The 26,841-nt window shown below is 38.1% G+C and overlaps 1 long non-coding RNA gene across 1 annotated transcript in view; it reads left to right on the top strand.

Annotated features, from left to right (window-relative positions):
* The window catches only part of LOC134475464 (uncharacterized), a 40,939-nt gene extending 17,580 nt beyond the window's left edge, over window positions 1-23,359 (top strand). Inside the window, exons 4-6 of the long non-coding RNA XR_010046598.1 lie at window positions 15,030-15,165; window positions 16,383-16,508; window positions 21,537-23,359. This is a non-coding gene — a long non-coding RNA (uncharacterized LOC134475464). The remainder of the gene's footprint in view (window positions 1-15,029; window positions 15,166-16,382; window positions 16,509-21,536) is intronic.
* The last annotated feature ends 3,482 nt before the right edge of the window (window positions 23,360-26,841 follow it).

Raw genomic sequence — 26,841 nt, 5'->3', positions numbered from 1 at the left:
CTTAAAACTATCAAGTGATTTCTTCTTAATTGGAAAATATTGTGTGAAACATACGTATGAAGATAGGTACTATTCTGAAATTTTAGTTACAGTTTTACATAGCTAAATTATGTATCAATCAGTTAAAGTGAATTTGAGAGTATGAGTAAGGCACACTTTCCAAGCAATACAGATAGTTTCTTAATTTGCAAATCTCTTAGGATTTGGATTAGTTTGAGATTTTCTTTCTGTAAATTTTCTTATATCTTCTTCTACCATATAAATATCTTTCAACAATTATAAAGTGCAACTGTAATTATTTTGTGAATGTGATTGAGAAATTGATTGACATGGTTTATTATTTGTACTAAGAAATAGCTTGACCTAAAACACCTTTTATTTTTTTTTTGTTGTTTTTTTTAATTTTGAAAGTATACAACAGAACAAATCAAATAAAGCCAACTAAGAGCGTACAGTGAAATTGGGACAGAACTTCACAGCAGTTTACTGGGATAACAGTAATAGGTATCACAGTATATTTTGTTATCTTTATAATAGTCGTTCTTTCAATCCCGTATATCAAAATGAGATGAAATATAGAACACTATAGAACTTATCAAAACAGAATATTGAATAGAGCAGTACCATTAATCAGAAAAGAGCAAAACAGTAATAAAAATATTTGCCTTCAAAGAAATGGTAGAAGGAAGTCCCCCTTATTTGCTGTGGTCAACCTCCCAGGAGATGCTCAGATTTCTGGTTCTCATTTGCTAATGGGTGGGGTGGGCAAGGAGAAGGAGGGTAGGGGAAGTGGGATATTTGACTCTAGGCCCTGTAGCAGTAGGTTCACTATTGCTAAGCAGGGAGGCAGAATGGTCATTTGTTTTCACAGCGTCCTCAGTTCCAACATGGCGTGGATCTCAGGAGACACTGCTGGTTCTCCCCCTGGAAGGGCTGCAGTCTGCTACCCTGCCTCCGTTTACCAGGGAGGGGAGGGGCTGGCTTGGCTTCCCAGAGACCTAAGTTCCAACATGGCGTGGATCTCAGGAGACATTGCTAGTTCTCCCCCTGGAAGGGCTACAGTCTGCCACCCTGCCTCTGCTTACCAGAGAGGGGAGGTGCTTGCTTGGATTCCCAGAGTCCTAAGTTCCAACATGGCGTGGATCTCAGGAGACACTGCTAGTTCTCCCCCTGGAAGGGCTGCAATCTGCCACCCTGCCTCCACTTACCAGGGAGGGGAGGGGCTGGCTTGGCTTCCCAGAGACCTAAGTTCCAACATGGTGTGGATCTCAGGAGACGCTGCTAGTTCTCCCCCTGGAAGGGCTGCAGTGGGCTGCACTACCGCCACTTACCAGGGAGGGGAGGTAAAACACCTTTTATATGCATGTATAATATTTTGTTTCTTTCTTACTATCTTAAAATTATAAGTGCTTCTCTCATACTTATAAACAAAATCTGCCTGTTATTGAAACATATTTTGGGTACTCTATTCACATAGCTTTCATGCTGTGAAATTTTGAAGTTTAATTCAAAATGATGTATTATAAAATATTCAAGAAAGCAAATAACTATTCTTTACATCAGATTTTTAAATTTCACTGAAGCTTCTAGTTAAGGAATAATAGTAAGCACAATGAAAGCATTGATGATTTTATAAAATATAAAATAATAAATATCTAAATCCAAATTAGGTATGGAAGATCAGTATTAATGTTGGATTTTTGGGTTTTATGATTGTTTTAATGCCCAAACTGTAGATAAATTGTTTAATATTTGTCAACATGCTGTTGCAAAGATAAATCTTAAAGTACTATGCTTTGTTCATATGTTCCCATACTTTTTCAAATCACTACATGAAATTCCTTGTTGGGTATTAAAAATCCCCTTAAAATGCACTTTTTTGGACATTTCTTCAGAGACAAACATTCTTTAAAGTGGCCCTGAACATCCATACCTTTTATTCTTTTTATGTTTCAGTTTCAATAATATGTTAAACTACTACCACATCAGTCTAATATGATACCAGCACATTCTATTGTCATTAAGATACTATTTACAGTGTATTCTTTATTAAATATTTAAAGCATACAATACATTGTTACAGTTGGTTAACTGTAATTGATTATTGACATGATATCATGAAAATGCATGAAATTATATACCATATTTACAAATCATGATTTTTGTTTGGTTTGTTTTCTACCCTTCTGGACTATACATACAAAATAAGATGGTGGCTGTGTACTTGTACATAACTCCAAGATTACAGCTGGATAAAAACAGTGTAAGTTCAAATAGGAAAATGTTAAAATCATTATTATAACATAATCATTATTTTACAAATAACATATAGAACAGTTATATTGGAAATGTATATGTAACCAATAGAATTAAGCAAAGGTGAATGCTTTTGGGTTTTTAATATGCTATTTTGGAGTATAAATACACTTCACATTTAGCATCATTGTGCTCAGCATTAACAAAAACAAAAATTTATACTTCTGTGCATGTGACTAGATGTAAATATCTTGTTTTGATACTAATATTGAAAGCCATTCTCTTAATAATTTGGTAAAAATGATCATATGATAAAGCATTTAAAATATTTAATATTGCTATAGTACCATTTATAAAATAGATCTTTACATTATATTGAGGGTCCTGTTAGAAATTTTTAGTTTTCTTTATCTTTCTACACATCTTGAACTTCATGATGGGAAAAAATGCAGTGAAGGCAAGTGGTTGTAGCAGCAGGGCTTAGGTATTTATTTTCTTGCATAACATTTTGCTTTAAGTATAAAAGCATGCTTTAGCACTGCTAGTTGGCATCATTTCTATTATTATTATTATTATTATTATTATTATTATTATTTTGAAGGCAGTAAAATACAACAGAACAAGACAGAATAAGGCCAATTGAGACAATGCATTGAAATTGGTACAGAACATCACAGCAGGTTACCAGGATAACAATAATAGGTAACATAGTACATCTTGTTATCTTCACAATAGTTGTCCTTTCAATCATGTATAGCAAAATCAAACCAAATACAGACATTATAGAACTTATCAAAACAGAATATTGAATAGAGCAATACAATTTATCAGAACAAAGCAAAACAGTGATAACAATATTTGCTTTCAAGGAGATGGTAGAAGAAAATCCACCATATTTGCTATATTGCATACCATCAATCTCCCAAGAGATGCTCAGATCTCTGGCTCCCATTTGCTAATGAGGAGGCAGGGAAGGAAGGGATGCTTGATTCTCAGCCTGCGTGCTGGTAGGCTCATGGCTGCTTACCAGGGAGATGAGTGGGTTTTCTTTCCCATAGCCCTTAGTTCCAATATGGTGGGATCTCGAGAGATGCTGGCTCATTCTCTCCCTGGGGCACCCACCATGAGCTCGAGCCATGGCTGCTTCCCAGGGAGGCAAGTGGATTGCTTTCTTTCCCAGTGCTCTATGTTCCAACCTAGTTGGCAGCTTTAATGCAGGTGGTGAATGTGACTTTTAGAGGTGTGGCATAAAATGAAGGGAAGAAAATCTATTTTTTGGCATTTTAAGAAGAACATATTAGGTAGTTACTGTGAGTCACAGAGAATTGCAAAGAACTTAGGGAAAGAAAAGTGTGAGGTGTGTAATATCTTTTCCTTTTATCTGAGTGTATTGTATTGCAATGCCTAGAAATGGGATTCTATTGTCCGCTCTCTTACAGGCACTTTACATTTCTTGCTGTTACTCCAGTAACCACATACTGTACAGACAACTTCAAAATGTGTTTATATTAGTATAATTAGAAAAACTGTAGAAAATCTAGTTTTCTCTGTTGGCATGTTTAAGAATGTACCTGTAGGCTGCTTTACTTTGTGTGTCCTGGATACCAACACATCACAAGTTGTTTATGAAGTTCAGTGACTTTTCTCAATTGCCCATAGGTATCCTGGCATCAGTCCCATTTTCAAGGCTTGGCAGAGACAAGGTTTCTTCACCTGAGTTAACTTTGACCTCTTGCAATCTTCAAATACAATCTGAAGCTTCTTGTTTCAGGATAGATTTACACATAGCTTAGCTATCTTTGTTCTCCTGTATGTTCATTCACCATTAGGGAACTTATGTTTTCTTAGTTCTGAAGGTATGCTAGATTTTGCCAATAGCTTTATTCTACAATTACTAGTTTCTCCATAGCTACTCTGGTTCCTAACTATATATCCACCACCAGCTTGACTAAAAGACTAAGACTAAGACTAAGACTAAGACTAAGACTAAGACTAAGACTAGGACTAGGACTAAAAATAAGACTAAAGGCCAAACTAAGATTATAGAGTGTTGACAGATGTTAATGATGTCATCCATTTGATCTTGCTACATGATCTGCTTCCTATTGGACCAATATTAGCTAAGTGGATTACTTGTAATCATATTAGATGATTAATGTTTGATCTATGTTGTACCTACCTTGTAATTTTACCCTATAAAACATTCTCAGAGAGATGACCTCAATGACAATACGCAAGAACCCTCCTGTCTCTGAGGAGCTATTCTTATTCCCTGCTCCTGTTCCCCAATAAACTTTTCCCACCCTTAAAAAACAAAAAAAAAATAAAAAAATTCTGTACAACAAAGAAACTTCCAACATAAAGAAGTGAATATCCACAGAAAAAGAAAAAGAAAATGTTTTTACCATTAGTCTCAGAGGACTAATGTCTATAATACATAAACAACTCAAAATATCTGACTCCCCTGATTTAAAGACCCAATCCAAAAGTGGGTATCTGAAAGAAATAACATTTCACAGGTGAAGTACAAGGAGCAAATAAATATATGACAAAAATGCTCAACATCACTCTTTAGTTGAAAAATGTAAATTAAAACAGCACATATTTCATCTCATTCCAATAATGGTGATCAGCAAAAAATGAACCAAAAACTAATGCTGGAGAGGCTGTGGTGGCAGAAGGGAAATATCCCTTCTCTACTGCTGATGAGAATGTAATCTGGTACAACCAGTGTGGAGTCAGTATATGGATTACTCAAAGCAATAAAACTAGAATTTCCATTTGACCGAGCTATTCCTCTTTTAAGTATTTTCCTGAAAGAGTTAAAGCATCATACCACAGTGACATATGCATACTCATATTTGTAACAACACAATTTTGAAAACCAGATTTTGGAAAGAAATAGCCCATATGCCCACCCAAAGATAAATGTATAAAGAAAGTATGGTATTTATATGCAATTGAGTACTACTTTGCAATAAATAAGGATACCTTTGAAACACTTATATAGGAAAATAGATATAATGGATGTATAATTTTAAGTGAAATTGGTCACACTGGTTTAAATAGTGTATTGTTTCTCATGTGAGAAACCCAAAGGGTAAATGAGGAGCAGAATGGAGGGCAGATACTGGGAAGTAAGAAGAAAATGTTCAAATGGGAAGGGGAACAAAAAATGGGGTAGGGAGGAGGAAGAATGGAAGAAAGAGAAAAAAAATACTGGAAATAAAATTGGAAACAAAGCTTGTGTAAATGAGGAGGGGAACAGGGTTGAAGGGAGAGGAGGTGAAGGAAAAGAAAAATTAAAATATAGTATGTACATGAGATATATAATGTACATGTACAAATTCCTGATGATGAATGTGATCAATAAGCATGAAAAATATGTACTAATAAAAAATAAAGTGGAAAAGAAGATTGTCAGGCTGGGAATATAGCTCAGTGGCATAGCTCCTGCCTGGCAAGCTGGCAAGTTGGCAAGTGTCAGGTCATGAGTTCAATCCCCAGTACCAAAAAAAAAAAAAAAAGAAAAGGATGGGGGGTTCCATTACTTTTGTCCATTTTAGGGGAACAGACTGAGAACCTTTGATAGCATCATAGAAAATCTTTTGCCATTGTCTCACAATGAAATATCCAGATCCAGCAGGAGCTGGCCTTTGCCAACAAGGAAGGTAACTGTGGTTTGGGGGCAAGAGGTCTAACAGCACAGATAGACTCTACCTGGTCTCTAGAGAGCTGTAATTCCCCTAATGTAAGAATATACCTAGGTGGGGCTGGGGATTTAGCTCAGCGGCATAAGCGCCTGCCTTGCAAGCAGGCAGTCATGAGTTCGATCCCTGGTACCGGTAAAAACGAAAAAGACAAAAAAAAAAAAGAATATACCTAGGTATTGAACTCCCTCAAGGGGTATCAAATCCTTTCCTTTTAAAAGTTATCTCTTTTTAACTAGAAAATTGCGGGCTTGGACAGTATTGTGGCTGGATAACTCCCAAGTTGGGTTGCAGTTTACAATATCATCTACATGCTGTAGGATGGTTCCCTGTTTAAGGTCTAGGTTTCTTATTTTCCAGGTTTCTTATTTTCTTCTTTGGTAGTGCCCAAGCAAAATGGTGAGGGCTATCTCTAAAGCCCTGCGGTAGAACTCTTCAAGTAGGTTTTTCCTTTGAAATGGAATTTTTCCAGTGAGTGGCAAACAAGAATTAGGAATCTAGATGAATGGGAACAGGAAAGGAAACATCTTTGAGATCTAAAACAGAACTAATGTGCATCTCAGTGGAAGAAAGCTTAATGTGTATCTGTCACCAGAGGATGTATTGGGACTGAACCCATATTAATGAGGCAGTGGTCTATTGTTTTGTTTTGGTTTTAGTACTAGAAAAAACTAATGATCTCACACTTGCCAAGTAGGTGCTTATGCCACTGAGCTAAATCCCTAGTCCATAACATCCTACATTCACCTGATGGCTTTACTATGGGGAAAATGGGAGTGCCAGAAAGGAACTGGGACAATCAAAGCCATGTTTGAGAAATTAATCTATAAAAATCTTTAGGAGCCTTTACAGGCCTCTTCTTTGGGTGTTGCTTTCAGCTCGCAAAGTGGCAGGGATATTTTTGTTGTTATTATATTTCTGATTTCTTTCTATGCTTTAATTAAATTTTACAAGCAATTTGATCCATTTCTGTTGGGAAGAAATCTTCCTAAAAGCTATTTGTCTCAATTTCAGTACTTAAAGAAAATATATTTCTTTGCAATTGTGTATTTGGAAGCTTAGTTTCTTTCCTAAAAAATAGTATATTTGCAGTATATGTTATCTATAATAATCTTGGTGATTGGGTAAAAGTGCATAATACAATTTTGTTCTTTTTTTTAAAGAAAATCCTTTCCTCTTTCCCTCCCACCTCTCTCCAGGCTCTTCTAAATCCCAATTCCCCCACATTCTTGTTGATATTACTAATTTTATATCATATTATGACATATAATGTTTACAATCATTACATTATTAGGTTCCAATATGGGGCATATCTTCTTTATACTTATTTTCCATTTTCCTACCCCTCTACACTTTCCCATGTCCTATTGGACCCATTCCCATTTACAAGAGATCTATCCTCATGTCTCCTATCCATCCTTTATTGTGCTTTTGGTTTGTACTTAGTCTTACTCGATAAAGAGATACTATACGATATTTAAGTTTTTGTGTCTCATTTATTTCATTCAACAATATATTTTCCAAGTACATCCATAATTCTAAAAATATGTCAAATTTGCTTTTTTCTTTCTAGCCAAACAGTATTCCATTATATACAGTAATCACATTTTCTTTATACAATCATCTATTGATTGGTAAATAGGCAGCTTCCAGGATTTAGTTATTATAGATCATGCTGGTATAAACATTAGTATGCATGTATATAGTTTGATATCTTTAGCTCTTTGGGAAAGATATCTAGTGGAGGGATTACTGGGCCATAAGAGATTTATATTTAACTGAGAAATTTCCATAATGATTTTCATATTGGTTGTATTAGTATATATTACAAAACAGCAATCCTAGCATTTGTTATTTTTGATGTCCTGATGATTGCCATTCTTTCTCAGGTAAGATGGAATATTAGCATTGCTTTAATTTTCATTTCTGTAGTGTACAGGAATTTGAGTATTTTTTATACATTTGGTGACAATTTGTATTTCTTCCACTAAGAAGTTTCTGCTCATTCCACTTGACCATTTCTTGGTCAGGTCTTTTTATGTGTGTGTGTGGCCTGACTTTTGGCATGATACTGAAACAAAAACAGACATGGGGATTAATGGAACAGAACAGAGGATAAAGAAACATCCCCAAACGCATTGAACAATTTGCTCTTTGACAAACAGGCCAAAATAAAAGAGAATATTCAACAAATTGTGCTGGGAAAACTGGATGTCTGTTTGTAGAAGATTGGAATTGGACCCATATCTCTCACCATGTACAAAACTGAAATCAAAATGTATCAAAGATCTAAACATTAAAACAAACAATGAACTTACTGGAAGATAAAATAGGTAAAACATTTGAAGTCACAGGTAAGGGAAATAATTTTCTAAAAAGAACAGCATTTGAACAATAAACAGTAAGAATCAACAAATGAGATTAAATCAAATTTAAAAACTTCTAAAAAGCAAGTTTAAAAGCTTCTCTACAAAAAAAGAATCAATTGGTAGAGCAAAGAGACAACCTGCAGAATGGACAAAATCTTTTGACCAATTCCTTAGAACACTAACATTATGAATATATAAAGGACTTAAAAATATCAGACCACCTAAAATAAAAGACCTAATCAAGGAATGGGCTGGTATCTTTTAATTTTATAACTACTGGAACTGCTGAATTTGCTCTCCCGTGTAATTATAACATGCAACAGATTCCACCTGTTGGATAATTATGTCAGGGAGGCATGCTGTAGTCCCAACATGCAAAATCTATTTTGACCTTTGCCAGTATGTAACAATTGCCCCCAATTTTCCTAGTAAATCTCTTTCTAGAAGGGGAATAGGACACCATGGGGCAATTAAACATTGATGATTGAACATTTGACCTATGAAGTGACATATCAGAGTGTAAGACCGCTGTTGCGAAGAAGACCCCAAGGACTCAGCTCTCATGTAAGAACAAAGGGGTTTTTTATTTTCCATGCACATGGGGTTCTCCAAACAGGTGGGAATGGAGAACCCCATACTCGAGCAGGGCTGTGTCTTTTAAGGCCTAAAACCGCAAAGCAAGCAAGCGTTGTTACAGAAGCCAATCATAGCAATTAGAGCAGGGCTGATGGTGAGCTGTCCTTAAGGGATTGGGTTTCTTAGTGGGGCGAGGGAGTGTCTCCCGAGAAGGGGTGGCATTTCTTAGGAATGGGCATTTGTCTCATGACTGAGAGATCTGCCTTAGGTTAAGGCTGTTTGTCTTAACTGTTTAAGAACACTGGTTCCTGTGGGGGTGGAGCTGCACATAGTTTTGAAACTCGCACCATAAGGCCTCCTGAATAGAAAAGTCTAACAGCAATTAACAACCTTAATTACCTTACTTTAGCACCACAACCGTTCTATTTGTAGAGGGCAACAATGGTTAGCATATCAATTAGGTAAGATTTTACAATTCTTTACAGAGGAGAGCATTGGTTAACATATCAATCCTTTGCCCAGAGGAAAAGGAAGACACACATTTCCAGTAAGGCCAAGTTACAGGTATTGCTATGATATAAACGAAGCTATTTTTGTGAAGAATGTACAGTCTAATACAATCTGATGCAATTAACACAATTTGTGACGGGCTACAGGGTAGGGAAGACCCGGGATGTCAAGAGCTATTACCTCAGGCCTTTGTATTATGGCCTTTAGGAAGTTAAAACTTAACTTAGTTAGATTTGCAGGGAGAAGGGGAGGAGAAGCAGCAGATGGAACGAGCTTTCTTGGTCTCTTCAAGAGTAGGTGTACAAAAGTTATGACTAGGTATTTCCTTGATTCCAATTATGGCTAGATCTAGAGGAGGGTTTTACAGAGAAGGAAGTTAAAACAGAATGAGCCAAGCCCATCTTTAGAGGTGATAGTGATGTTCATGAACAGGGGCACTGCAGGTTGCCCCAGGCTCTTTCAGTCTTCATCCGAGGAAAAAATGAGTTTTGACTGGCCTTATCCTCTTTAATGAGAGTGGGGAAAGTCAATCCTCTAGAGCCATGAGTCAGGCACAGCAGTCACCCGACATATTAAGCAGGACCTGGGTGGTGGTTTTGTCCAATTGCAAAAGCCATAATTTTGACCTTTCTCCATTCATCTTCACCTAGTTCCTAGTTGTTGAATAGAAAAGCTTATGCTCATCAATTGAGTTATAGGCATTTGTAGAGCCATGTGACATTTTTGTATTTTACACCAAATATCTGGGGCTGATTGACTAATGAAATGATAATCCCATCACTGCTTGTTCCTCCTGGGATGATAGACAGGATTGCATATTTCTGAAAAGCTACTAGTCAGCTACAAAGACAGTTAGGCTTTCCTCTATTCCCTCCCCTAAGTTCATTCACCTTTTCATAACTCACATGATTCATAATGGACCTTTTTACTCCAATGATAAGAACAGTTATCATATTAGACATCATTTCTAATCCACCACTAATATTAATTTTGGTTCTTTGGAAGGACAACAACCTTTCTGGGGTGAATTCTTTCTCTTGTTGTAGCATATTGTTCATCCACATACTGAAAGGTTTCTGTCCTAGTATAAATTACTGGACCTTATGGCAGTGGTCTAATATGGTAGAAGGGCAAAGCAAAAACAACACTTACCCTGACAACATCTTCTTCCTTTTTCCCCTTCAACCCTGATTACATCTTCCTTTTTTCTTTGCTATGCGCAAAGAGGTTTCCAATCAGTTCCTCATACATCAACATCCACCCCAATCTATGCCTCTAGCCACAGGTCGTAAAACCTCCTGCCATGTTTGTCTCTGGGAAAGAAAGTCCAACCACACCAGTAGTACACTCCTCTCCATGTCCTCAATGTCCTTTTTTCATTTTCCTTCTCTATTGCACAAAAATCATAATATTTGGTGCTGTACAACTTCATTGGCAGTGTGTGTGGGCTCCTGAGTGTCACCCAAGGTGTGAGCTCCCCTGCCTATGACTCACTTGTCCTTCCTCTGGGATGTACCTATTTGCCATTACTAGCCTGCATCCAACACCAATCCAACTCATTTGTCACCGATGAGCCACTTTTATGTTCAGGGTTTCCTGTCCCAGTTTCTCAGTCTATAACAGCTCTCATGCTCCTTGGGCAGGGCTAGTGCCCTCATGTCCTGAGGCAGAGCTGTTCTCAGCCTTACAAATTCATAAGCTAACATTGGAGAACCTCTTGAACATCCCTTGAATAAAGATAGTAGCCCTCACACTGCTTGGGCAGAACTACTGTCCTCACATTCTGAGTCAAAGCTGTAACCCTCTTGTCCTCTGGGACCTCACTCCCAGCACTCTCAGTGATGGCCAATAAGAATGGGTGCTGGGGACTTCTCTGTCACACTCTCAAAACAGGTGATGACTTCTTTTGATAAGTATGACCCAGGACAGCTCTCATGCTCCTCGGGTGAGGCTACAGGTCTCATGGCCCAAGGTAGAGACCTGCTGTTTTGGCTCACTTCTAATTTAATCACTTTGGAGAATACTATTTTGTATCCCCTAAAAAATACACCTCCATGGTGCCTGGTTTGTAACCATGGTGCTCTTGGCATCAGGCAGACCATAAAAATAAAAATCCTTCAAGATTTGAATATGCTTTGTCACAGCAATGATAAGTGTTTAGGAATCCCTTATATCCAGACCTTTTCACTTTGAGGACGTTCTCCTCTTTTATTCAGTAATGTTCAGTGGCCCAAGTACTTCTGATTCACTCTACTCTACCAGATTCTCTCCTTTCCTCTCCACCAGACACCTTAGACAATGTGCCTCTTGTCTTTACCCCACCCCGCTTCCCAATATCCCCAAGCCCAAACCCCTAAGCCTTCTCAACTAGAGGTTTCTGAGTCCCCAGCTCTACCCTCTCTCCACTTCCTCTTTCTAATCTTAGACTCCTCAATCCCCTCAACCTGAGCCATCTATTCTGTCAGACAGCTCCTCTTCTTCTTTCCCCTCTGCTCCCAAGTCACCATTCTCCCTGCTGGAACACCACACTTGGTCTTGCATCTCTCAACCTCTTAGCAAACCACATGGTATTTGACCACCATCTTATAATTACAACATGATCCTCAGCAGCCATATTGCTGCAAGTCACATAGAGGACAGCCAACATCTTGTAGTTCTCTGCCATGTGACAGTCTACCACATCTGTGAGAAGTCACATGGTAAATGGCCACCATCTCGTGGTCCCTCATCATGTTGTCACATGGCGATAAGCAACCATCTAATGGTCAATCATTCTGTAACTGCCCACAGGCACCTGTTAGGCAATTGGCTGCTTGGTGGTTATCTACACCTCCCACTCTACAACCCTATCAGCCTCAATCCCTATTCCCCCTTCAGGAACAGGCTGTTGTCTTCAGGTGCGGGTTTGTATTTATGTTCATTTTTCCCTCCCTGGCCTATCTCCGATTAATCATAAATCAGGTTCGTTTTCTGGGGACCTACAAACTTGTATTGGAGAGTATAAATTTACAACTAATAATTATGATTTACATTTAAAGGATGTTTATGTGATTCTGAACAACACCCTCAGCTAATGAGTGGCTCAATTATGGCAAGCAGCTTAAAAAATCTGATTATACATATCAAACAAATACTACTAAAATGAACCTGGGTCTGCTATTTTATTTCAAGAGATCTCCATTAATTGACTTTTAAAAAGGTTCTCACTAGTCTATTTATACTTAAAAATGTAGAAACTACAAAAGTTATTATAATTCAAATTGGCCAAGTGTTTATCTGTTAAACTGTATATGTTTCTATGTCCAATCTATACAGATCATCTATATATGTTTCTTTGTCATATCCACAAACAACTGTTTTTTTTTAACTCAACAATCTTTTCTATTTTTCTTATTGCTGTTTGTTATTGTCTTGATATCTTATTGTTTAAAAAATTAATGGGCCAAATGTTATGATTGGATTTTTCATAAATCATCAAAAATTGTTAAGATAATTAAACAAAATCCTTTAGGGTTTGGATTATTGAACAGGACTACAATTGATGAATAAAAAAGCAGATGACTGTTAACATTTTTAACCAGGTCTTGTTCACTAATGAGACCCAAATAATCTTGACAGCCTTATGTGGGACACCCCAACTAAAAGTATATTAAGGATTTTGACAAAGGTTTCATATGGCTAAGAGAATTCAATATTGCTGATGGCAAACATCTGTTGTAGTTAGAACAATTAGGATCAGGACATGGAGTTTATAATATTATTTTTATAATGATCACTGGGAGTTAACACAGGAACATGCAGGAAATCTATCTGCAACACCAAAGACATACAATATTAGTCAAGGGCCCTGAATCCCACAGCAATGTCCCACATGAGTCCAAAAAAACACCCAGAGCTCATGATGGTGCCTCTCATGAGTCCAAATGGAGATCCAGAGCCCACAAGAAGGACTCACATCAGTTGCTTTTATGGATCCATGCCGGGAAGGCCCAAAGGTCAGCAGTGGAAGCCAGAAAGTCTATGCCAGCAAGAAGAAGCAGCTGTGCTGGTGGGATGAGGGTTCCACGCTGGAACCGACAAGTCACACTCACAATAAAGATCAGGGCTGTCCTGAAAGGCACCACAGCCATCTTCAGAGACACGAAGGCCCCTAGCTCCTCCGAGGACAAGCACAGGTGGGTACATGTCAGGAAGCCAGCATGATGAGCCCATCCTGGAAACCAAGCAGCACACATATTACCCTCTGGAGCCAGGAAGCAATGCTCGATGTGAGGGTCAAAGCTTCTCCAGGAGAACCAACGGCTCAAACAGCAACATGTAGAACTCACAATGCCTCCACACAACAATGCATTAACATCTCAATGTGTCCACACCTCCCTTCTTCTCCATCTATTTATCCTGGCAACTTTCCTCAGGTGGAGCATCTTTGCTCAATGCCATGCTGATGTAATCCAGCTGGCATTAAATTGACCACCAGTTCTTAATCCATAACAACATCTTCATTCAGATCCAGACATCTGCCTTTTTTGTGCTCCAGCCAGGAGATTAAAGTCAAACCAACACAAGGTCACCAGTCAAGTGATAATTTTTTAAACAAAAATTTATGTATTGTATATGTTATATATGTACCACTATACTTGGAGATGCTTACACATTAAGCAGTCAAAACAATGTCACAAATTTCTCCAGTGACATCCTATTCAATGACAAATTAAGTAAAAGCTTCTTATATATTAGAGATGATTGATCAAAAAGGGAGTATCTTATGTTATCATAATTGTCATGCTATAATATTAAGTATGATTTTGATTTATAATTTTCCATGTAAAATATGTAACTTTGTTAACATTATATAGGGACAATTCTTATTAACTTTTATTTTATTTCTCAGTCTGCACCTGACATTCTTGTACAACTACAAAAACTACAAAAAGGCTGAGTTTGGCCCTCAAACCCCACAGGAAGACCTTCTTAATATGACTTTTTATATGTTTTCAAAAACAGACATAAAACTCAAAAGAAGGGGCAAAAGCACAAAAAAGAAACTTGCTAAATATCAAACTCATTTTTAGCAGTGACAGTTGGGGTTCATAAAACAGGTAAACCAAAACAAGGCAGAGCTTCCTGAGCCCCTCCTGAGCCATGCTTCAAATGTGACAAGGAGGGACACAGGGCAAGAGAATGCTTCAAACCATGAGTTCCTTTGGGGCCTTGTTCCCTCTGTAATCTCAAGAGACATTGGAAGAGTGACCTTCCTAGCCACTATAGAGTGGGTAAGCCATCCTCTAATTCCTTGCTCTCACAGGAGATCTCATCACCACTAGATTCATCACTGGCTCATCTGTTTGGACTTGCTATTGAAGATGACTGATAGAGTTTGGGGCCCATGGCTCTCACTAAGGTATCCTTCTCAGAGGCCTGGGTTTCACTGGAGGTCTCAGATAAGACACTATCATACGTACTTATAGACACATAGGCAAGAGAATGCCTCAATACATGAATTCCTCTGGGGCCCTGCCTCCTTCAAAACCTCTAGGGCCAATGGAAGACTAACTGTCTTAGCTGCCAGAGAGCAAGTAAGCCATCCTCCAACTGTTTTCCATTACAGGAGATGTCATCACTGCTGAATTTGTTGCCGGATGATCTACTTGGACTTGCTGCTGAATAAGATTGAGAGCTCATAATCCATGGTCCCCATTAAGGTATCCTTCTCTCAGAGCCCCAACTCTCACTGGGGGTCTCAGGTAAGACACTCTCTGTACTTGACATGAGGGCCATGAACAGTGTTCTTCCTGAGTTTTCAGGACATTGTATTAAATCTTCAGTCTCTGTAGTGGGTGTTGATGGCCAATCTACACAGCCTCTTCAAACAGGGCCCATTCCATGCAGGTTCCAAACTCTTTCCTTCACACATAGCTTTCTGGTAATGCCAACATATCCCACATTCCTTTTACACAGATATCTTCTCTAAAAGCTTAACCACTCCTCAGGGGCACAAACAATCCCTTCTTTTCCTATGCATCAATTTCTCAGACACACCCTGGATCATGAATGGCAGATGGATTTTGCACACATGCTTAACTACAAAATTCTTAAATATCTTCTTATCTTTGTATCTCTGTACTTTTTCAGGATAGATAGAAGCCTTTCCCACAATCAGGGAAGCTGCTGACATAGTTACTAAAGTCCTATTACAAGAAATCATTCCTAGGTTTGGTCTACCTCAGAGTATCAAGTCAGCTAATAATCTGGACTTTATTTCTCAAATCACACAACAGGCATTCTCAAGCTTACATATCACCTGGTTCTTACACATTCCATACCATCCACAATCCTCAGGAAAAGTAAAAAAGGCAAATGCCCTCATTAAAATGCACCTCATAAAACTCATTTTAGAATGATATCAACCTTGGCCTCAACTTATTCCCCTAGCCTTAGCCAAGCTCAAAGCACTTCCCTGGGCTGCTACCTCTTTAAGCCCTTTTGAATTCATGCATGGCTGATTTTGCCTACTCTACAATCTTTCTACCTCCCTAAGTCTTCCTCCTTTGCTGACTACATCTCTGTCCTCTCCTTCCCCTGACACTTGTTACAAAAACATGCTGATTGAAGGGAGCAAAGATGGCAGATAGATAACAGCTGGCTACAGAAGCTCCCTGAGATAGTCAACTTAGAATTCAACATAATAGGAGCTGGGGATTTAGCTCAGTGGCATAAGCACCTGCCTTGCAAGCAGACAGTCATGAGTTCAATCCCCGGTACCGATAAAAAGGAAAAAGACCAAAAAAAAAAAAAAAAAAAAAAAAAAAAAAGAATTCAACATAATATAGCCTGGGGAGCCGCAAACAGAGGGAGATGAATTCTCTCATCCCAAGAAGAAACTAAGGTGAGAAAAACCAACCAAACATACAATCCTGGTGCTATTATTGGAACATCTAAAAGTTCAGTGTTTTTGCTACAGCAGGCAACTTGCCGAGCCATCCAAGGTCCTGCTACTTTGACTCACTGGAGGCGAAGTCACACTGAAGTTGGGGGTCAGCCAGCCGAATGGACAGCTGAGCTGGCGGGGATCCTGCATTGACTTGTGGTGAGTGACGGGAGTGGAGCCATTCCATAGAAAGGAAGGCTCCAGTGGATGACATTCTGGGACTGGGCAGGACTGGCAAGTACAAAGAGCAGCAGTGACTTCAATCAGTGGTTCCCTTCCTGAACAGGATTGGTAGAGTGAGGTAGGCCTAGGTCACACAACCTGGCTGAGACTCAATAGGTTATCCAAAATCAATCCTGTATGCGGTGTTGCACATTAACCACACTAATGCAGTGAAGCCTCAAAAGGTTGACTGATCTAGAGGGGAGGTGGCACATAGTAATACAGTGCAGTCTACAGCAGCTTGACTGATCCAGAGGGGAAGGGCCAGCATACACTGCCCCCATCTGCAACTCCCTAGCACACTGCAGTGCTGCTTCAGAAGAATTGCAACCAACAAAGAAAGAAACTGGGGTCTCCTCGAAGAAACAAAAAAGATGGGATGAGGAAACAACAACAAAAAGTCCCCAGGTCCCAACACTGAGAACATTGACCCAGGACAGGAAAATACAAAGGAGAATGAGAACAGCAAACATGCATTATCAGACATGGCACTGGTGGACATAAAGAGATATCTTTGGGATCTTATACATGAATTCAAAAGTGAAATATTTAGCCAAGTAAAGCAAGAAATAAGAAGATTAATAAAAGAGATGCTAACAAACCCTCAAGCAGACACAGATGGAAGAAGAGAGGAACTCAAACAAAAGAGAGAACCTTTTGATGAAGAATATAAACAAATTATAGAATACATGAAGCAGATTCAAAGAGATTACCAGGACATTAAAAACTATGGAAAGATGGCAATCTTCTTGAAGGAAACTAAGGATAGATAATCCAAACTGGAAGACAGGTTTGCAATGTGGGATTATGGAAGGAAAAACTTTTTAAAAATAACAAGGAAACAAGCAGTAACAATACAAAGGCTACAACTTGAGAATAAAGAATGTGAATGAAGTGGTGGAGAAAAAAATGGAGGCTTGCTAGGGGGCTGGATGGAGAGTCTCTGTGGAGAAATCAGATCAGATGCTAGAATATGATGACATGGAGAGGGCCAGATGAATAGATAATGATTCTTACTAACCAAGGTGGTAACCAAATGTAAAAATAAAACTAGGAAGAGGAAGGAAAGCCTGGGTGGAGAGTGAAAGCCCTACAAGCTCATGAGATCCATTCCATGCTGTACTAGGCATGCCCAGAGGATCCAAGGTCGCACTGAGACTGCGGCTGCCAATAACGGGAGTTGGCGAATCCTGGGCCCTTAACTGGAGGATGTGGTGCAGTGAGCAGTGGATCCAAGGGGAAGAGCTATATTAGCTCTCAGTGACTGCTGGAAATTGGGACCTGGGGTGCCACGAAGCAGCCAGAGCCACCTGGCCACGCTGGAAAAGACTGCAAGAAGACCATACACCTGGGCTCCGAAGCTGGGCACAGCACAGTTTTCTGACCAATCCACACTGTGCTGGGAGCACAGTAAAGACACGCAGCACAGTGTGCACTGGAACCAAGAAGAAGATCTGCATCAATTCCCAGTGAGTGCTAGGGATTGGGTTCCATGGCTGCTGTCACTGGCTGGAAGACATCTTGGAATTGGGCAGAGCGCAGTGCTGTGGTGATGTCAGATAGTCACCCCTGGAGCAAAGAAGGATGGTGGAGGACAGCTTGGAATTGGGCAGAGCCCAATGCCATGGTGACTTCAGTCAGCAGCCCGTGGCACAGAGAGAACTAGCAGGGTCCACTGGGGCCAAGGATGCCTCTGATTGGGATCCAATAAGCAGGTACAAAATTGTTGTGACTCTGTGATGTCCACAAGTTACAGCCTAACTTGCAGATTGACTAGCTCACAGGCTCCAGGTTAGCCTGCACTGTGCATGCATCTCTGCATGTACCTCATATAACAGCAAATTGGGGAGGGCAGCAAAACCCCAGTAAGCACACTTTGGAAAGACCCTAAGCAATATGAAGAGGGCCAGAGACCCCCAGGACACACCAGTCTGAAAGAAACAAGAAACATGACAAGAGATAGAAATTTAAAAAAATCTTCAGCTGCCAAACCTGGGAAAATAAGCCCAGGAGAAGTAAAACCAGAAGAGAACCAGTGCAGTAATCATCCAATACTAGACACAGCATCAGCAGACATAAAGAAATGCCTTTGTGACCTCATAGAAGGATTTAAAACTGTACTTCTGATCCAAGTGAGGCAAGACAAAAAAAAAAAAAAGATTAATTAAAGAAAAGATAAGCTCCTCCCAAGAGAACACAGATGAAAGAATGGATGAAATCAGAAAAGAAAGAGAAATTTCTGATGAAGAATTTAAACATAACCTAGAATACATGAAACAGATCCAAAGAGATTACCAGGAAAATAAAAACTCCATTGAAACCTAGCAAAATGCCTTGAGAGAAACTAAAGTTAGCCTTTGAAACTTGAAGAGAGATTTATGAAATATGATTGTGAAAGAAAAGACCTCTTAAAAATAATGAGGAACCAGAAAGAAACAATCCAAAGGCTAGAAGATGACAAAAGGATACACAACGTAAGAATAAAGCACATGAGTGAAAAAGCAGGAGTAACCAAAAATGAATTACAAAGAATATTCACAGATATAATAAAGGAAAACTTCACAAGCATAGGAAAAAGAAATGATATTCAGATAAATGAGGCATACAGAACTCCAGCCACCTACAACCAAAACAGATCTACACCCAGACATATAATAATCAAGATTCCAGAAATCTGCCAAAAGAACAGAATACTAAAAGTAGCCAGGGAAAAGAAGCAGATTACCTACAATAGAAAAATTATCAAAATAACAACAGATTTATCAACACAAACTCTCAAATCGAGAAGAGCCTGAAGGGAAATTATCCAAGCCCTAAAAGAAAATAATTTGCAACCAAAACTGATGTACACAGAAAAACTCTCTCTCAAAATTAATGGAGAAATAAGATGTTACCAAGACAAGGAGGAACTTTGGGAGTTCATGGCCACCAACCCAAACCTACAGAGAGTGCTGAAGGACATTCCAGAGAGAGAGAGGAAGGGATACCAGAATTCCAGCAACAGTGGCAGAGAGGCCTCAATGAATGGGGCAGACAGTGGAATGAGGGAGTAAGGTGGACAAATTATAGCAGTAAAGTGGAGTAGCAGACGTGAGGCAGAGATAGTAAGCCATAGTCTTTAACATAGATACCCTTGATACACTAAAGTAAAAAAACAGACATAGTAGATTAGGAGGCAGTCTCCATCGAGATGCTCTGAATGGAAAATACACTCAACTCAAAGGAGGGTTAATAAACTAAAAGTCAAGGATGAGAAAACAATACTATATGAGACAGGAAACGAGAGAGAAATAGGGACAACTCGTCCAGCAGCTTCAGATAGCTTGGAAAGCTATGAGACTTTTGGGCAGTGTAGAACTACACATCTGGAAGGAAGGAAAACCCTATGACCTTAGTGAGTAAAGGAGTACAGCTCAAGATCATGTTCATGGGTAGAAAGACTCAGCAACACTCAGATAGACAACAGGCTAGCCACCTAATCTAAAAACTAAAGGGGCTAGTGAGACCCAAAACATACAAAGTATCTTGAGAAGGAGAAAGGTAAAAAATAGCCTATAAAAGGAAGACAGAAGACATTGTTAATAGTGTATCAGGACTTAAAAGTCACAGCAGTCTTATCACTCTGTTTAGTTTGATTTTATTTTGTTCTGGTCTGTCCACTCATATCAAATTTGAGGACACAGACATGTAACCCAAAAATAGCATGTAATACCATGGTAACTATCCTTAATTCCCTATTAACTTAAACTGAAATCCTGTATTACTTACACTGCTTACTATTACTGAGCTTATTTGAATCTGGTTTGTTAGACCATGGTTTTGCCTTAGCTGATTTTATTCAAATTGGTATGCTTGATAGTATCAAGTCTAAAAGTAGAGGCAACTACTCTGAAGAGGACAAGATGTAAAAGATATCCATACCAGTTTTGATTATTAAACACTCTCAAGTCCTACAATGTTTTCAAAGTTGCATTTTTATAAAAATAGCTATGTAATACTATGCTTAACTATCTTAAGCCTGATGATGTGGACAAGTCTATTGAAAATAACAAGAGTAAGCATAGTAACTATGGTAAATCACCTAATATTGTGGACTTACGTGTCTTTTCCATTGCATGTGTTTCTAGGAATTTGTTTTGTTGTCTTGTTATGATCTGTTTTTCCCTATAATACAGAGAAGATAGATATACATGTAGAAATTCACACATGGGAAGAATTTTTAAAACTCTTTATGGGAACAGATTATGTAATGCAAGATATAATGAACAGATACTCTGAAGAAGAGACACTAAGAAACCCAAAGCTAACTCTGTAGCATTATGGTATAAAATCTAGCAATACTATTATTAACTGTTCAGAGTGACATTAGTCTAGTCTCTTAAGTTCAATTTCAGCATACATAAAGATAGGGACAGCTACTACAAAGAGAATGAGAGACATTTATGGTAGTCATTATTGACTTCCCCAATGTCAGATCTTGAAGACCTACAAAGCCTTCATCATCCTGTAATGATTTGGTTAGTACTATAATATGTAGTATGTATTCAATGTGTGTGAAGATGGGGACAACTATTTGGAAGAAAACTAGAGACAATAAGATAGACAATGAAGATCTCCAGTGGACTTGCTTTGAAATCTGTATTTCTTTAAACTGTTTCTTTTTGAAATATTTTGTTCTGTTATGATATGTTTAATCTTACCCTCTTTAAGCCAAAAACAAGTATGTAGGACTGATAACCATATTACTAAGTTTTTGTTGGATCATTGAGCAGAACTGTTGGCAGTGTAACTATCTGAATGTCACTTTGTATGCTTTAATTTTATAACCTGAACAACTATTTCTAAGATGACAATATGTAACTTATCAACTAGTAATTTCTTACCCTTTGTTTTTCTGTAATTTTGTATTATTTCTACCCTTTTTTCTCTATTTTTTGTTTCCTTCTCTTTAAATAATAAAAAAAGAATGTGAATGAAGAAGCAGGGGTACAAACAAAAGAACTACAAAGACTATTCACAGAAATAATTAAGGAAAACTTCCCAAACATAGGAAAAGGAAATGATATTCAGATCTATGATGCATACAGAACTCCAGTCACCTACAATCAAAACAAAGCTACACCCAGACATATAATAATCAAGATTCCAGAAATTTCATATAAGAACAGAATATTAAAAGCTGTTAGAAGCAAAAAACAGATAACCTACAGAGGAAGGCCCATCATAATAACAGCATACTTCTCGACACAAACCATCAAGTCAAGAAGAGCCTGTAACAAAATATTCAAAGGACTGAAAGAAAATAACCTCCAACCCAGATGGATATACCCTGCTAAACTCTATCTAGAAATTAATGGAAAAACAAGACGCTTCCAAGACAAAGAGGAACTTGGGAAATTCTCAACCATCAATCCAGCTCTACAGAGAATACTCCAGGGCTTTCTAGAGAGAGAGAAAAGTACCAGGATTCAAGGAACAGTCACAGAGAATCCTCAGTGAACAGAGAAGAAAACAGAATGAAGAAGAAAAGCAGGAAACTGATGGCAAAAAAGAACATAACAGAAATGAGGCAGAGAAGATTTTATTCAAAACTGATATGATTGATAGTATCAAGTCTGAGAGTATAGGCAACTACACTGAAGATGACAACACTTTACGATACACATTCTGGTTTGATAATTGCCTGCTTTTGAAGTTTTATACTATATACAAAGTTCTGTTTTTATTAATACTGTTATGTACTGATATATTCAATTATACTATGTCTGATGATATAGCCAATTCTATTGAAGATAACAAGAGACAACACAGGAACTATGGTAGAACTCCTTGTACAATGGTCTTATATGTGTTTTGTGTTTCATGTGTTAATAAGAATATGTTTTGTCTTGCTTTCTTTTGTTTCTCCCTCTAACATAGAAAGGATAGAAATACATGTTAAGACTCATATACGTGTAGAATCCAGAAACAGTTTATGAGAACTGATCTTATGACACATGATGAAATGAACAAATACTTTGAAGAAAAAGAGACACTAAAATACCCAGTGCTGATCCTGGAGGGTCTTAATGTGAAACCCAGCAATAGTACTATTCTTTGTTTAGGGTGATATTAGACTGCTTGGGTTTGTCCAATTTCAACATAATTGAAAATATGGATAATTGCATGTATGTTTAAGTGCACAGGATTGATAACCATATTTCTAAGTCTTTGATGGATAGTTGGACAGAACTGTTTGCAGTATCACTGTTTGAATCCCCACTTTATATGCTTCACTTTAGTATCTTGAATAACTATTTGTAAGAGGACAATCTGTAATCATCAACTAGTGTTTTCTTGCTGTTTATTTTTTTCTTTGCAAGTATGTATTATTTCTACCAATTTTCAATTTTGTTTAGTCTTTCTTTAAATAAAATTAAAAAGAAATGACACTATAGTACCCAGTGCTGATCCCAGAGTGTCATGATGTGAAATACAGCAATACTATTATTTTTTTTCAGAATGACTTTAGCCTGCTTTAGTTTGTTTAATCCCAAAATAAATGATGATATGGATAACTGCATGTATGTTTAAGTGTATAGGATTGACAACAATATTACTAAGTTTTTGTTGGATAGTTGAACAGAACTGCTTGCAGTCTCGCTGTTTGAATTCCCACTTTATATCTTGAACAGCTATTGTAAAACGGCAGTCTGTAAACATTAACTAGTGATTTCTTACTGTTCATTTTTTTTCTCTGAACATATGTATTATTTCTACCCATTGTCTGTTTTGTTTAGTCTTTCTTTTAATAAAATTTAAAGAAACATGCTGATCTCTGTCTTCTCTAACACTGATGGGGCCAGACCAAATCCTCCCATATCCCCAAGAGACCTAATTTATTTAAATCTTCTAAGTCCACAAGATCGCAACCAAAATGGAATGCCCCCCCCCCAATCTGGTCTTCCTTGCAACTCGATGTAGTCAAGTTTCTGGGCTGCCATTCTGGGTGCACATCATTCAAGATAAGTGGTGCCCTCCTAACCCTAACTTCTTTATTCTAAACATCCTAAGTAGTAATCACATCTCCTATCTCCATCCGTCTCCATCTCAATAAAGGCCCATAGCCACAATTTTCAGACTAACTCATTTTATTATCCTATCTGGTTCCTGATCCCTTACATTCTATTAGTTATTTTTTTCACTGTAGGATTCTGGGAAGTCTTTCCTGAAGATTTCCACATTATATGTAAAATCACTTTCATACGGTTCTACATAACAACTATCTTAATTCTCTCCACCCTCAATTGTTTAGTTAAACATGAGACCTCTCTGAGTCTGGGCTCTTATCTCACTTAAAGTGATATAGTTATAGCCCTCTCCACCTCTAGTCTATAATTCCTCAAACGTAATTCAATTTTCAGGCCTTGCATTTCTCATACCTCCCATTCTCTCCATTTCAACCCCTCGACTAAGGACGAATCCTACTTAAACTTTTACTTTTACCCTTTCAGATGGAGTATTAATTGCCTCCCATAACTTCACCTCTCCCAACATCATGCTCATTTTTCAAATTCCCTACTGTCACCTTAGACTTTATGCCCAAACCTGAGATAAAGGAAACCCTAACCAAAATGGAGTAATTTGCCAACCTGTCAGCTAAACTATGGATATTCTTCCTCACTATGGTCCTGGCAGAATGACAACATATTTGGATGATGAGCACCTTACCATATAAATCTGCTGGGTCATTTAATTATGTTAGTGATTTGCCTCCTCATAGCACCTTGCTTTTTTATTTCTCCAATCTAAGATAAAATCATTCACCAACAATGAACTTCTTGTACTGGATGAAATACCTGGTACCAGCTTCTGCATGGGCATCAACCACCATCTCACCAACCCTCAGGCCCCCCTGCAGGATGTCCCCATACAGCAGAAAGTAGTCAGAGAGCAGCATTGTCCTATGCTAGCAATGCAAATACAGAATTAAAAGGTTCCCACCCTAGTATAAATTATTGAACATTATGGCAGTGGTCTAACATGGTGGAAGGGTAAAGCAAAAACAGCACTTACTCTGACAACCACTTCTTTCTCCTTTCCCTTCAGCCCTGATTAAAACTTCCTCTTTCATTTCCTGCACACTAAGAGAATTCCAATCAGTTCTTAACACATCATCAATGCCTGCCCCAAACTCCACCTTTGGCCAAAGGTCATAAAACATCCTGCCATGTTTGTCTCTGGCAATGGAGAGCCCAGCCCCACCAGTGTTGTGCTCCTCTCTATATCCTCAATAAAGGCCACTTTTTTATTTCCTTTTCCTAAACCTAGCACGTAGCTCCAAGACTCTTCTAGAATCTTTTGTTTTATATCTGGGACACAGCAAGAAAGCAGGTTAAATTTGATATCTTGGCATGCTGGGTCAAAAACAGTGGTCCAAATTTGAAACTCCTGCAAATCTACCAGGATCTTTTGAAAATCAGCCTAGTCATTCTTTGCTCTGTTTGGTCTCTGCCTCTGAAAGTGGAACCTGGGTTTAAGTAGTCGGTTCTACTCCTGGAATCTCTTCTAAGGAACAGGAAGTACTGTAAGTTAGAATAAAGAGCTCAACCCTTGAGTATGTTCTAGAGGTTCAAAACTATCTAAGGAAAATGAGGAGACTGGAGAAACACTGGGTTTCTCTGGGACACTAACCTTCATTGGAAGTCCTGACTCACTTGAAAGGAATGGAACTGATTTATTGGCCTGAGGGTTATAAGGAAGAAATTGAGGAGACAACTGTGTAATTATTTTTATTAAAAAGGTGGGAGAGATTCATAATTCTCTTACAAACAGGTGAGTGTATGAGGATAGATCATCAATGATATCAATTTTCTCTTACTATAACTTTTGGCCCTTCCCAGAGATAAAGAGCCATAAACACTTTAACATAAAAGCTTGCATACCACTCTCCTTCCCTTTTGTAGAAGAGATCTAACTGATGAAGAGTTTCATAATTTAGAATAATAGTATGTACCCATCTATCACTATTTCCAAATAGTGTTGCAACACAAGATAACTTGTTCTATTTTCAGATTGTCAGGCTTGGTTATTTAATATTATTCATTTTATTAGTACATATTTGCCATACATAATGGAGAATATATACCTCTATATAACATATCTTAATTATTTTTCCCATTACCTTCCTCTCCCTTCAACCTTTATTTTCTTCTCCATTTACACAAGCTTTATTTCCACTTTTTCTTTACATTCCTTTTTTTTCCTTTTCCCTTCCTTTCCTCTCTCCTTCCTTGTTCCCATTGCCATTTGAACATGTTCTTCCTACTTCCCAATACCTGTCCTGCATAATTCTCCTTCTTTGTCCTTTGAGTTTCTCACATGAGGGAAACAATATATTTATTCTAGTGTGCCAAATTTATTTCACTTAAAATTATGCATTCATTGCTTCCATTTTCTTATAAATGTTTCAACTGTATCTATCTTAACTGAAGAGTAGTACTATATCATATATAAATACATTTTCTTTGTTCATCTTTTGATGGGCATATGGGCTGCTTCACTCCAAGATTTGGCTATTATAATTGGGTTGTTATAAACATGAGTATGTATATATCACATGTTGCAAAGTTTTTCAGCCTTTCAGACACATACTTAGAAAAATATCTTGGTCAAATAGAAGCTTTAATTTTAGTGTTTTGAGGAATCCACATACTGATCTTTATAGTGGTTGTACCAGTTTGCACTTCCACTAGGAATGAAGAATGGTTTCTTTTTTGCCACAGCTTTGCTAGGTGTTATGATTTTTGTCTAGATGTCCATACAAACGCTCATGTAGTCATGGGGGTGGGATTTCAAATATGACTAAATCTAGAGTTTGTGACTGATTCATGGTCCAATGCTGGGATTAAGGGAGTGAGTGCCATACCTGCCTTGGGGAGGGAGGAGTCGCCTTCATATAATAGGAAGAACATGAAGTGGCTTCTCTTGCTCTCTTTATATTGTTGCTTTTTCTGTCTTGTGCCACCATGAACTGTTGTCCCTCTGCTATGTGCCACCTTGCCTTGGAGACAGTTGATTACCAACTGAAACCTCTACAAATGGTGAACTAAATAGGCTTTTCTTCCTTTAATTTTATGTAACAGATATTTTGTCTCAGCAATGAGAAAATTAATTAAGACACCAGCATTTCTTGATGGCTGATTTCTTGATAATAGCCATTCTTTCTTGAGTGAGATGGAATTTTAGTGTTCTTTTAATTTGCATTTCTCAAATGACCAGTAATGTTGAC

The sequence above is a fragment of the Cavia porcellus genome, unplaced genomic scaffold (genome assembly GCF_034190915.1).
Source record: "Cavia porcellus strain 051 isolate PalLab524CR breed Dunkin Hartley unplaced genomic scaffold, mCavPor4.1 scaffold_3, whole genome shotgun sequence".
In the NCBI taxonomy this organism is placed as follows: Eukaryota; Metazoa; Chordata; class Mammalia; order Rodentia; family Caviidae; genus Cavia; species Cavia porcellus.
This window is presented reverse-complemented; position numbering and strand designations above follow the sequence as displayed.